The following is an 8,924-nucleotide window of genomic DNA, read 5'->3' as shown; positions in this document are numbered from 1 at the left end:
TTTGAGTGTTTCTTCCATGCAGGCTCATCTGGTCCAGCTCATGCACCCGCGACGTGACCTAGTCGCCTCCCTTCCACCTCGCTATCGCTAGCAGGATGACATGTTGCTAGCGCTCCTCGACCACCCCCACCTCGATGCCACCGCACTCTACCATGTGTCGCCTTGTCTAGAAAGTCTGTTCCTATTAGACTAGCCAAGTAGTCATAGTGAAGAATAACTTACACTAGTAACATATACATGACCCTAGCCTATCTTACTAATGAGTAGTAGTAACATAAGTGATTAGAGCATCTTCAGCCGCGTTCCAATAAGGTCCTCAGGTGATTTTTCGATCGTCAGCGTCAAAAAATCGACCCAGTCGCCTTCCAAGGGCCCAGTTTTTGCCGGCTCGGGTCGAAATTGGCGCCGGCGGACCCAACCCGAACTCGGCGCGCTGGGGGTCGCTCGGGGGCGCCGGGCGAATCGTTTTTGGCGTGAAGAGCCGCGGGCCAGCCGCGTGAGCGACTCGACTCTCTTCTCGCCGCTTCGTCGTCCTCATCGCCTCGTTTCCCGCGGCGAATCAATGCCAAAGCTGCGCGCTGCGCGCGCTGCCGCGCCGGTCAGCCTCCATTGATGCCTCACGGGCGGCGCAGTGAAGGCTGGGCGACGCGCGTCCCCTCGGCCGCCACGCCATCAAGCCACGCGTAACGCGCCGGCCAAGTCTATCACGCGGCGCCTCCGCCTATATAAGCCGACCACCAGCGCGCCGGTGGCACGCACAGATACTCCACCGCCGACGCGCCCATTTCTCCCCCGTCCTCCTCTCGCCGTCTCCAGTTCAGAAGAATGGCCGAGCGCTTTCTAGGCGATGGCGCGGCGGCGAATGGCTTCGGGCGCCGCCATCTTCACGAGGACGAGGCTCGCCTCCTTTTCGAGGCCGAGTACCCGGTCCCGCCGGACATGCGGGTGCCCGGGGCTTGGAGGATCAGCGCCGGCGGCGTGCCGGTGCCACCACCACCCACCGGGGCGGCGCGGCATGTGGAGATCGCACGTATCCGCGCGTCCCTGCCGCGGGCGGCGAGGGAGGGGCCACGGTACGTCCCCGACAGCCCGCTCTGGGAGCCCTACTTCCGCCCCCGTCATGTCGAGCAGCTTGAGGCCACCAACGGCGTCGTGCCCTCCGGCAGGCTCAACTCCGAGGGCCGGCGCCAGTGATGGGGCGTGCCCGGCCGCACGTTGGAGGTCGTCCTCGAGTACATTGAGGGCGGTAACACGCCGCGCCTCAAGTACCCCGCTCCCCTGTCCTTCTCACGCCGCCGTGGAAGCTCCTGGACGCCGAGGCGCATGGAGCGGCCCGGGGCGTCCTCCTCCTCGTTCGGTCGCTTGTCGGGCTCTCCCTGCCTCCGCCCCGTCAAGCCGGAGCCCCAGGACACGCCTGTCAGCGCGCGCACCCGCAGCTCCGGCGTCCGCATCGGCGACTCTGCCCCCCCACCGTCCGCTTCGTCCTCGTCGAGCCCAAGCCGGAGCCCGGCCTCCCCGCAGAGTACGAGGAGATAGCCCGGCGCGGCTTTTCTGACGAGGACGCCCTGCGGTGGGCGCGGGACGACTACCTCCACGACGAGATGGTCCGGCAGCGCCGGGCCCTAAAGGAGATCGCCGCCCGCAAGCGTGGGCGCGAGGACGAGCACGACATCGTGGTCCTCGACGGCGACGACGACGACGCCCCCGGACCGTCCAACCGGCCGCGCCAACCGGGTGAGGGATGCAGCAGGGCCGGCGGCGGCGGAGACGACGACGACGACGACGGCGACTACACGCGGTTCTACCGCCTCCTCGGCATGTAGAACTGCAAAGGCGGGCGGCGAGTGGCGAGGTAGACGGCGAGGAGCGGCGATGGAGACGACGGGGGCAACCCGTGCTAGTTTGTTTCTTTTTTTTATAAAATATGTTTAAATTTGAACGAACTCGCCGATGTTTGCGTTAAATTTAAGCAATGTTTGCGCCGTATTTGACTTTTTCAAAAAAACGTGGGCGCCGCGACTGGGGAGCATCACGCCCCCAGTGCGCGGTTTAGAGCCGGTGCGCCCCCAGGAGGCGATTTTTAGCCCCACCTGGGGGGCCAACGGCTGGAGATGCTCTTAGTAGTAACATAAGTGTGGTGTTATGCAAAACTTTATTTATTAGGTTATAGATTCATATTGTATTAGGATATGTGATTTTATGGTAACTAGATAAGTTACTAAAATTACCTCTCTCTTTATTAACTTATTGACACATAGGTAAATTTACTGAGTTCGACTCTATATTACTGTTGAAATTACTCCCACTATGGCTCGACTTAGCGGAGATGGGTTGTGTATGTGCCAGTAACACATCAGCGGAACTTACTTGCAAATCGGAAAAAAAAAGGACCCTGATAAGTGCCATACTGTGACACGAACATTTGACCATTCCAAACATTTTTTATGACAAGTTTAGCAATGCGAGGATGACAACTTTAATATTAAGTATGGCAATTTTGTCAAGTTTTAGTTTTTTAATGACAACTTGAGTTATAAAAAAAATAAGGGACGGATTACTTCATGCCCCACGTTTCTGCCACTTATCATTTGAGAAAAATAATACTAGTACTCCTGAAGTCTTGTCAACACAACAGTTGCATCGCATGCGGAGGGACTCCGGCGCCGGGACCAGATGGCCCCGCGCATCGCGCAGGGCGCAGAGGAGTTTTATGGCCACATGCGGGCTGCGTGGTCGGTGGCTGCCTGCTTTTGCTCCATCTTTACACAGCAGCCGTCCTGTCGTACCATATGTAGCATGCTGCTGCTGCCACTGTGCTTGCTAAAAACGTACAGAGTACTCCATAATATGCAGTGACGAAGCACGAAGTACGGTACACGCACCACATTTCGGGGAAGTACTATGTGCCACTTCTGCACTACCGTTATTGTACGCCTCCATATGCTCCGCTCCATGTGCCACTTCTGCACTACCTTTATTTATACTTTGAGAAGAGCGCACATCCTACACAAATTCCACCCTCACCCATCACGGAGAAAGCTGCAGATGGCAGTGGACCCTGCCTAAGAATATGTTAAACAACCTTTTACTTTTGTTTTGAGATTTGTGATGGTAAACAACTCTTTACTGACAGTCGTGCTAATGATTAGATAAAGGTAATATTTTGACGGTGCTAATGATTAGATAAAAGGTAGAGTAATATTTTGACGGTGCTAATGATTAGATTTTTTTGGTCAAGATGACTGTACTTCTTTTGATACTCCCTCCTTCCATCTATATAGGGCCTAATACGTTTTTCGAGGCTAACTTTGACTAAATATTAAAACAATAATATATGACATGCAACTTACACAAAGCATACCGTTAAATTCGTATGTGAAATGAGTTTTCAATGATATAATTTTCACATTGTGCATGTCATGTACTATTAATCTTATCAATAGTCAAAGGCGGTCTTAAAAAACGCATTAGGCCCTATATATATGGAAGGAGGGAGTAAGTAGAGATTATGCTTTAATCTCACCGATTGGTCTACGTCCAAAATTATAAACATTTTTAATGGAAGTGTACCAAAAGAATGTCTTTTTTATGTTGATTTATTCAGGTCAGTATTTGGCCTTCCTTAGCATTGATTATAATAATAAATAATATATGGTTGTGTGCATCATTGATTTAGAGGTCAGAGGTGATCCTCCTTTTTAGAAAAAATTGGGTTTACTCCGATAAGAAAATACCACAATGTGATAGCCAGATGTATTTTGATGGAGAAATTTTGAAATTAGTGATCAGTTAATTAGTTGACTATAGAGGAGGTAGTAATATTTTTTGAAATTAAATTGCAAAGATGTCTCATATTTAGAACTTTTGGAGATATTTTAATAGTAATGTACGCATCAATCATTGTAGAGGCCAAGTGTTATCCTCCTTTTTTTTCTAAAGAAGGTATAACTTCACATTGGACAAAATGTTTCTGGTGGCCTTGTGGGGAATACCATGCTTGGCATGGATGTGAATTTGTGTAAGGATGGTCATCCGATCATCTGGGCTGAATGCATATGAAGTTCCCGCAAAAAAAAGCATATGGATGTGACCTAGGAATCCCGACTGTTATTTGACGTGGAGTTTGCGTTTCAGCCGACCTAAAGCTGAAGGTCCTGGGCCTTGCATCGCTTGAGCACACCATCACTAGGAAGTGCTCGCGGGTGCTATGGCTCCGAGAAGACGATGCGCAACACTCCTTGCAATCCTACACTCGGCAACGACATCGTAACAATCACATCATTGCACTCTCGAGAGACAACACCATGGCTGTTGATCATGCTGACAAAGAAGCGATGCTCTACAACTTACATATCGCCCCGACCTCCAAGGTGTCTAGGGAGTACGAGATTGATCTCGCCTTTCTTAGCTCCCCACACTTGACTTTCACGATCTAGAGGCGCCTTTCTCAGAGGCGGAGGTGTGGGTTGCTGTGAAGGATATGCCAGTTGACAAGGTGCCCAACCAAGATGGTTTCTCTACCCGGCTCTACCAATCTACGTGCCAGATCATCAAGGCCAACGTCATGAATGCCTTCCACCACCTCTTCTCTTTGTGTTCCCATGGCATAGGAAGACTTAATGAGGCACTAACTGTCTTGCTACCAAAGAAGGAGGGGGTCATTGAAGTCAAGGATTTTCGCCCGGTTAGTCTCGACCATAGCTTTGGCAAGATCTTCTCCAAAGCCCTAGCTGTTAGATTTGCACTGCGTCTACCTGGCCTTGTCGCCCCCAACCAATCGGTGTTTGTCTGTGGCAGGAGCATCCATGATAACTTATGGATGGTCCAGTTTACTACCCAGGCTTTGTGAGGGAGTCCTGGACTGAGGGGTCCTTGGGCTGCCGTCCTATCTCTTATGGGCCGGACAGGTGGGCCGCTCTGCTACTACTTGAAGGCCGAGCTATAAGGCGACTCTGTGTTCGGGCAGCAAACCTTCGAAGCCTTGGTGTGTCATCCAAGTCAAGATGGAAGAATTGGCATGCTTATTCCTTGATGGCAACCGACCATGTGTAACCCTAGGTACCCCTGGTGTCTATATAAACCAGAGGGTTTAGTCCCTAGAGGCGACAAGAAGAACCATCATCCTACTTGACTAGGGTGCAGTTCATCTGATCTCGTGGTAGATAGACTCTGTAATCATCATATACACATCAATACAATCAAGCAGAACGTAGGGTTTTACCTCTTCGAGAGGGCCTGAACCTAGGTAAATACCGTCCATGTGTTCTCCTGTTCCCCATCGATCCAAGATCCACAGCTCGGGACTCCCTACCCGAGATTCGTCGGTTTTGACACTGACATTGGTGCCTTCATTCAGAGTTCCGCTATGCGATCCCCAAAGGATCGATGGCTCGCTTAGTCATCAGAGATAGCATCCGCACTCAGGACATCTTTGTTCCCGGCCTGCTATTCGCGTTCGGCGGCATCGTTCTACACGCCAACCCGACCGGTCACCTTTACCAGGTCGGCAGTTTTGCCCCTGAGCATTGATACGTCTCCAACGCATCTACAATTTTTTATTGTTCCGTTCTATTCTATTATCTATTTTCGATGTTTATATGCATTAATATGCTATTTTATATTATTTTTGGGACTAATTTATTAACCTAGAGCCCAGTGCCAGTTTCTGTTTTTTCCCTGTTTTTGAGCTTTGCAGAAAAGGAATACTAAATGGAGTCCAAATGGAATAAAACTTCACGATGATTTTTCTTGGACCAGAAGACACCCAGGGGACTTGGAGTGCAAGTCAGAAGAGCCATGATGCGGCGGCAAGGGTGGAGGGCGCGCCCTAGGGGGGCGCCCCCTACCTTGTGGGACCCTCGGTGACTCCCTGACCTAGATCTTCCCCCTATATATTCACATATATTCCAGAACCCTCAGAAGCATCCATGAAAACACTTTTCCACCGCCGCAACCTTCTGTTCCCGTGAGATCCCATCTTGGGGCCTTTTCCATCATCCTGCCGAGGGGGATTCAATCACGGAGGGCATCTACATCAACTCTATTGCCCTTCCGATGAAGCGTGAGTAGTTTACCTCAGACCTACGGGTCCATAGCTAGTAGCTAGATGGCGTCTTCTCTCTCTCATTCCCAATACCATGTTCTCCTCGATGTTCTTGGAGATCTATCCAATGTAATCTTCTTTTGCAGTGTGTTTGTCGAGATTCGATGAATTGTGGATTTATGATGAGCTTATCTATGAATATTATTTGAATCTTCTCTGAATTCTTAGGTGCATGATTTGATATCTTTGTATTTCTCTTCGAACTATCGGTTTGGTTTGGCCAACTAGATTGGTTTTTCTTGCAATGGGAGAGGTGCTTAGCTTTGGGTTCAATCTTGCGTGATTTCACCTAGTGACAAAGTAGGGGTAGCGAGACACGTATTGAATTGTTGCCATCAAGGATAAAAAGATGGGGTTTTCATCATATTGCTTGAGTTTATTCCTCTACATCATGTCATCTTACTTAAGGCGTTACTCCGTTCTTTATGAACTTAATACTTTAGATGCATGATGGATAGCGGTCAATTTGTGGAGTAATAGTAGTAGATGCAGGCAAGAGCCGGTCTACTTGACACGGACGTGATGCCTATATTGCATAATCATTGCCTTGGATATCGTCATAACTTTGCGTTTTTTTATCAATTGCTCGACAGTAATTTGTTCATCCACCATATTATTTGCCTTCAAGAGAGAAGCCTCTAGTGAAACCTATGGCCCCCGGGTCTATTTTCCATCATATTAGTTTCCGATCTACTATTTTGCAATTTTTTATTTTTCAGATCTATAAACCAAAAAACCCTAAAAATATTATATCTTTTGTTTAGTTTTATCTATCTCTATTAGATCTCACCTTTGCAAATGACCGTGAAGGGATTGACAACCCCTTTATCACGTTGGGTGCAAGTGTTTGATTGTTTGTGCAGGTGCATCTATTGGGGACTTGCGCGTTTCTTCTACTGGATTGATACATTGCTTCTTAGCTGAGGGAAATACTTATCTCTACTGTGCTGCATCACCCTTTCCTCTTCAAGGGAGAAACCAACGCAAGCTCAAGAAGTAGCAGGAAGAATTTCTGGCGCCGTGCTGGGGAGATTTTTGCCAAGTCAAGACTAGTCTCCCGTCAACTTGCCAATTTCTGGCATCGTTGCCAGGGAGATCTACGTCAAGCCTACCAAGTACCCATCATAAACTCTCATCTCTTGCATTACATTATTCGCCATGCGCCTCTCATTTTCCTCTCCCCCACTTCTAAAACGATTTGCAAAAAGATTTTCCCTTCTTCCATTTGTCTTTTTGCTTGCTTTTTGTTCGCTCGTTCGCTAGATTGGTTTGTTGCCACCATGTCTGAATCTAAGGAGGTTTTCATTGAAAAAGATAGTCGTAATCTTGAGGGAAATTTTGATGACTTTGCTAATAATGATCCTCATGAAGAACCAACTATTATGCATACAAAGAGAATCCGGATGGGTAGCGGTAATATTAGTGGAAAATGTTTATTCAAGATTTCTTTACTTGTGTTGGCACGTTACCTATGCTGGGAGGATCTATTCTTCATAAAACTAATAGTCTTGTGGATGCTATAACTTTGCTCATAATTGAACTTGAAAGACAATTTGTTCATATGCATCCTAGCATACAAAGGATTTTCTTAGAGTTTTCTAATATTCAGCACTCTCAAGTTAAGCACGTCACCACTATATTTCTAGCTCACGAGTTCAGATTTATCATGAAAGAAGCTAGCGAATTTTTTTCTCACTATGAAATAAATGTCGGCTGTCCTCCCATAGAGGAAATCCTTTTCAATCAAGAGGAAATAATGAGATCGCAATCGCCTGATTTTGTTGCCTATAATTAAAATTTGAGAAAAAGAGTCCCTACCGAGGTTTTGGTTGATAAGATCTCTAACATAGTGATAATTTTGCTATACAAAACAACGGACTAGGGTTCATACTAGGAGATAAGATTATGACGTTTCACCAAAGAAAAGCTTATAACGATGAGTTGATTATAAACTACAAGGGACCGAAGGAGGAACCTATTCCTCCCGCACTCGATATTAGGGATCCTTATCCTATTAAATTTAGCCATTTTTGATTATTTTTGCTTACCACAAAGGAAACTTGCTGCTGAAATAAGGGAGTATGAGATGAGCATGGATGATCTCCCTTACTATTATGCCAATACCTAGATCTATGTTTTTGTGCCTAGCTAAGGGCTTTAAACAATAGCGCTTGTTGGGAGGCAACCCAATTTTATTTTTGTTCTTTTTTTGGTTCTGTTTTTCAATAAATAATTCATCTAGAATCTGGTTAGATGTGTTTTTGTGTTTTAATTAGTGTTTGTGCCAAGTAAGACCTTTGGGATGGCTTACGATGATAGTTGATTTGATCTTGCTGAAATACAGAAACTTTTGCGCCCAGGAAAATAATTCTCATTTTTAACATAAGCGTGATAAAATAGTGATTATTTTTGCAGAACATTAATATACAAATTTCCTCTGTTGTCCTAATTGTTCAGATTTGTTGGAGTTAAAGAAGTATTCGAGAGTTACAGATTACTACGGACTGTTCTGTTTTTGACAGATTCTGTTTTCTATGTGTTGTTTGCTTATTTTGATGAATCTATGGGTAGTATCGGGGGGGGGGGGGGTATGAACCATGGAGAAGTTGGAATACAGTAGATATTACACCAATATAAATAAAGAATGAGTTCACGACAGTACCAAAGTGGTGATTTTATTTTCTTATACTAATGGATTTCATGAGATTTTCTGTTGAGTTTTGTGTTGTGAAGTTTTCAAGTTTTGGGTAAAAGATTTTATGGACTATGGAATAAGGAGTGGCAAGAGCATAAGCTTGGGGATGCCAAAGGCACCCCAAGG

General features: G+C 46.8%; 1 pseudogene; it reads left to right on the top strand.

The window, feature by feature from the left end:
- Positions 1-825: 825 nt before the first annotated feature.
- On the top strand, positions 826-1,536 carry LOC147960446 (uncharacterized; annotated as a pseudogene).
- The last annotated feature ends 7,388 nt before the right edge of the window (positions 1,537-8,924 follow it).

The sequence above is a fragment of the Triticum urartu genome, chromosome 7A (genome assembly GCF_056163025.1).
Source record: "Triticum urartu cultivar PI428250 chromosome 7A, HENAU_Tu73, whole genome shotgun sequence".
Classification (NCBI taxonomy): Eukaryota; Viridiplantae; Streptophyta; class Magnoliopsida; order Poales; family Poaceae; genus Triticum; species Triticum urartu.
The sequence above is the reverse complement of the archived record's forward strand: the minus strand, read 5'-3'. Positions and strand labels throughout refer to the sequence as shown.